Genomic DNA, 5,299 nt, shown 5'->3' on the forward strand with positions numbered 1-5,299 from the left:
GACATATCGTCCAACTAAGCAAGAGTTGCCAGGACTCAGCCCGCTTAATGCTTGATGCGGGTGGATCAGGTCTTTTATTGAGCAATCAGGGCCTCTACAGTTGTCCTCTGTACATCCAAGTAGTAGTCGGGTGGCCAGGCAGAAGAGAGAGAAAGAAAAGAAAATGGAAATACAGGTGGCCCATGTGAAGAATTGACACCAAGGGTGAATGTGATAAACCAATGGAACCAAAAGCCAGCTCAACGCTACAGCAATAGACAGAAATATAACGGGAAATTTTAAGCTTCATTAAATGGCATGGCACGAAGTTGCATTGCTTCCACTAGGAGGGAGACTGTGTTCGGGCAGTAGAGTACAGGTATTGGAGGAGCTCGGCTGTACGTACCTAATCTCGCTGATAGTGCCGAGAATGTACGCGCGTTGGCGTTGCTGGGACTGCTGCTGGTCCGAGGCGCTGCACATGTACCGTTTGTACTCGACCAATTCTGACAAGTCAGGTATGATACGATGATCAGCCTGCTTTTTATTTCTCTCTGTGTGTGTGTGCAGAGGCAAGTTGTGTCTGCCCAGAGCAGGGAGGGACGATGCGCAGAAGCGGAGGTCTACCTGAGAGTCGGCGGCAAAGCAAAACCGTCTTACGAACAGTATCTGTCTAGGGGCTCTGTATTCACTATTCAGTACTCGAAGAGGAGAATCAAGGAGCGGGTACGGCACGCATTGAAGCGTACAAGCAGCCGTCAATCAATGAGTCGGGTGACCTGGGGTATGTGGTTTAAAGGTCTCGGAATGTGGGCGTTGCGTTGCTTGGCCTGATCGCTTCTTTCTATGCAAGGTGCTCCAAGTCAGTCAGTACACTGGCAATGTACAATTAGTATGTGTCTGTGGTAGTATATCCGATAATCCGTTTGCTCTAAAGAAGGGATTGTCAGGTAGGTAGGTAGGGTAGCAAGGGTTTCCGTCAACGCTGCGCGAGCAATCTCCACTGTGCTAGGCTGATGACGAATGCTGTCTAGACTCTAGAAGGCAGCGATGTGGTGGGAAACAATAATGCTGATGAAAAGCTTAGAAGGGAGGAAGGGGGTGGTGGGTTCGATATTGCTAGCCTGACTCGACATGATAGGGAATGAATGGCTGGCTGGGAGTACGTATTGAATCGATCGTTTGGCAGTACTGTCTAGTCTGTTCAAGAACCCTGGTGTGTCAGTGTGAGATGAATTGGACAAGTAGTAGTGATTATGCCCCGAAGTATACGTATTAGGTACCAGGCTTGCGATTAGGATTGTTTCGAGAAGTTTGTTTCTTTATGCATCTGGTCTCTGTTCTACAAATGCCGTCTTCACAGCTTTCAAGCTTGCAGTAGCTACGGTAACAGCGACTTTGGATGGGCGGAGGGCTGTGACTGAACTGGGGCTTGAATTGGATGCTGTCACAGGATAGAACATATGGGTAACTCCTTCTAGAGATGTCTTCTCCAACACCCCCGGGTTGTCTGAGAGTAAAGCAACTAGACAATGTCCGGCAACTCAATATTTGGTACGCCCTGGACATCGGAATGAATTGGCTTTTGTGGTCCAGCGAATCCAACTGTTGCCGGCGAAGTGTATCTGTAAACCCCCCGGAATCTTTTAGGCGGTAGAGGTCGGGGCTGTATGGTGCTAGGCATTCTGTCGAATGTCTCTCGGCAGCGCTGGGCGGTCCTCTTGGCATAATGGTCTAAAAAGCCTTGGATTTTTCGGACTGACCAACATGTTTGTGCATTTGTGTACCTCTGAGCTTTATCTGGGGTTGCATGTTTCGATCGACAACAGGGCGAAAGGAACTAGAGAAAGAACAATAAGGCCTTCCTTCCACTAGGGAGGCAGGCGAGACTGCAATTAAGAATATGCCAAGCGCAGCTGCTTAATTGCGATACACGCACCGCCACACTGGCGAGTAAGAGTACCTGGGGGCGGCGGCATGTCTGTATAGGGTAGCAAGTACTGCGGAAATTCTGCCAAATAGTTGGCGAGGCGATCAGCAAATAAATCGTAGACGATGATGTGATGCAAAGCCATGCCCAGTGCTTGGCTCTTGACTAAAGATCAAGCAATCGGCGGCGGCTGTTTACTGTATGTGCATCCGCCTAGATATTGAGTCAGGGATGTTCCGGCGGATATGCATAAGCTTCTAACGATGCCAACAAGCTTATTTTCACGGCGAAGACGCTCCAACCTGTCCAGCTTAGTTGGTTGTGCCGCTAGTGGAGCACCACCAATGCTGGCAGTTGTCTGCTGAAGCTTTCTTACCACCACTAGAAAGGTGCCTATAGAATTCGGTGAACATTGAAGGTGCACTCATGCATCCTAAAGTGCAGAGAGCATCAATTGTTGGATCATGTATGATTTTAGGCAACGGTGGTTTGAAGCCTTCCTGCCTTCTGCGCCTTTTCCTCTCTCTTTCCCCTCATGGTTTAATAACCATGCATACTTGTGATGCCATCCGTCTTACTCGTAGCATCATGATCTGGCTGTTATCGCATGCTCTTGGCCCATTTGCACTCTCTTCTGAAAGCATTTACAATTTACAGTTACATTGGCAGCACCTACCGTGGCACCGGCCCTGGCCCTATATGCGCTGGGCCCTATCATGGTATGTTTGCAACGGCAAGTTCCATCGAGTTGCTCTCCCGCCAACCAGAGCCTCGTCGATCACCAGCCTGCTTTGGCTATACGTCCGCGCGAGTCAAAGGCTCTAGCTTACGAGTCTTGGGTAGTACTCTTCATGACGACAGAGAACTATGCTTGGCACTTATCGGCCGTTATAGGTGGTCAGTCAGCACAACGACCGTCTGCCCTACCGCCAACTATACTACCCACTACATGGTTTATGTCTCTTCCTAGCAGTGTATTTCCACATCTTATATGCGTGTCATCATGAGTTCCATGGAGGCTTTGTCGCATTTCTTATGCATTGCCGTGCTACACGCGTCTACCAGTCGTGCATGAGACTCTTGATCCGATCTTTTCTTTGGGTCCGGACAGGGCGGTCTGTCGCATTTGTTTCCTCGCCATAGGCATAAAATGACTGGTGCGACGAAATCTGTCCTCGAACAATCAAAGATCCACTGCGTCCGCCCATCTTTGGGGTAATGACGGCGCCGTCAGTGGCACTGCAAGATCCCATGGTCTGGGCATCCCTCCACTGTGACCCGATTTTTGTGTTCGGCCAAGAAATTACAGGTCCGACTATACGAGAGCGGCTGGTGGTCAGCAGTGGCAGCAAGGCCCGGCTCCAGGGCTTATATTTAACTAGGTAGCAATTGTTGAACATTAGCATTGAATTAAAGATTTGAGACATGAGGCTTTGCAATATGCTATATACTATTCGCATAGCAAAGCCAACCTGCAGGTGAAACCCCCAATACCTCAACTTAGTATAAACATTTCTTGTCTCATTGCCCAAGTCGCATCTTTTGGCACATGATGCTGGAATGACGGAAGGAATTACACTTTCAGCTCAGTCAGCGACTTGAACATTGACTTTGCAAGGCAATACATTCATGGTTCAACGGCCAACACCGAGGCTTACCCATCCGGCGGCAGGTAAAGCTTGTCGTGCAAGTGGCGAATCTCCGTTCTGACGCACCATAAGCTTATACCCGCAGCCGATCCGGCTGAGGTTGGGTTTGTGTGACCCCGCGGGAGGTGTAAATCTCAACTCTCACTTTTTTTTTCTTCTTTAATCCTTTCCCTCGCACACCCAAGACCCGCCCCCTCGTCTCACCTCATCATGATACACCCATTTTCCCTATTCCCGTATGGTGTAGCCTTGCAAAAGGGGGGGACGTGCCAGGTGTTTGACGTCCGCTTTTGGATTCGACTCTGGCCTGTTTCGTCAAGATTGGGGTCCCCGTTCGGGACGCACAAACATACTTTTAGTCCTCCACCCCCCAAAAAGAAGGACTCGATCATTTCTTTATTTCCGCGAGCCTGGCAGCCTCGAAAAGAAGCAGGAAAAGGACTTTTCCCAGGGGCTGGCCCTGTCAAAATTTCTTGCCGGGCTGCGAACTGTGCTCCCGCCTGTTCTACCGGACAGGGTATCCACTCCAAATTGTACACCACCCTCTTACCACAATAGTCTTTTATTTTTATTTGCTCGATTTTTGTTTCCCTCCCTCTGCTGACCACCAGTGAGTAAGGTGAGTGTGGAGTCACCTCCCGTCGTACCTTTGGCGGATCGACATCGATCTCGTCAGAGCCCAATCAATCTCGAATCCGTCCCGTATAAGCCAGTGCAATGAAACAGATCACCACTGACGGACGGAACTCGAGAGTCATTCCTTTTTTTTTTTTTTTTTTTTCAACGGCGGTATCGATCGAGAATCTGCAGGGTGCCGCTATGCAAATGCACACGGAGGCCTTGACCTGCCACCGTTAGCTGTCAGCATATTTTATGGTTCAGAAATTCTTATTTTAGCTTTTGCTTTTATTTGCTCCTCTAGTCATTTATCTTTTTAAATGACGACAATATTGATGAAGATAATCTTTGGTGGTCCTCTGCCATGGAGTATCAGCCACAGCCAAGGCGTCCGGCCATTCGGATATCCGGTGCGGCATGCATATGGATCTACTCGATCGGGAAACCTCAGGGGCTCTTCATACCCCCCTTAGCGAGCTTCTACATTGAACTTTGTACACACTCCGTGGTTACAATTACATTAAATCGTAATATCATTTCTAGCACTTGGGTCCCGTAGGATTCAAGCTTGTTCTTCCTTTGCTAGACGAACCGCACGTATCAAAATCGAGCACAGGAGCTCGCTTGTTGTGTTGGATTACACCCTAGGAGCATATCCTGGGCCATTCCTCGAAGGAATATTCGGATGCTTGCCTACAGTCGTACATTGCTAGAATCCCGCAGCCTGGACAATGCATTACCGCAAATCTATCATGCTCTCACAGCCTCCATATTCTGCGCATATCAGAGTTAGGGATGATCCTTATTCATCGGTTCTCAAGGACGGACAGGCAACAGAATAAGCAAGAATAACAAGTCCCTGTAATTGTCTGGCTGGCTTTTAGCGGCCACGCGTGTTCGACCCCCAGTCAGCAGTCACTTTTAAGCTTCAATTTAAAGCTGTCGCTAGCCCCGCCGGGCCAGTCCAAAGAAACTTCTTCCACCCCCTCCACATCCAAGCCGCTGTTTCTTGGCTGCATGTCTTGAGGCTGGCTCGTGAATTCCTTTCACAGGATGCGGCTGTCGCTTGTCTATTGGGACCAAGTCGGCATATTCTAGGATACCCTATGGATTGTGCAATTAA

This window comes from Pestalotiopsis fici, assembly GCF_000516985.1.
Source record: "Pestalotiopsis fici W106-1 unplaced genomic scaffold PFICI_Scf_2, whole genome shotgun sequence".
Taxonomy (NCBI): Eukaryota; Fungi; Ascomycota; class Sordariomycetes; order Amphisphaeriales; family Sporocadaceae; genus Pestalotiopsis; species Pestalotiopsis fici.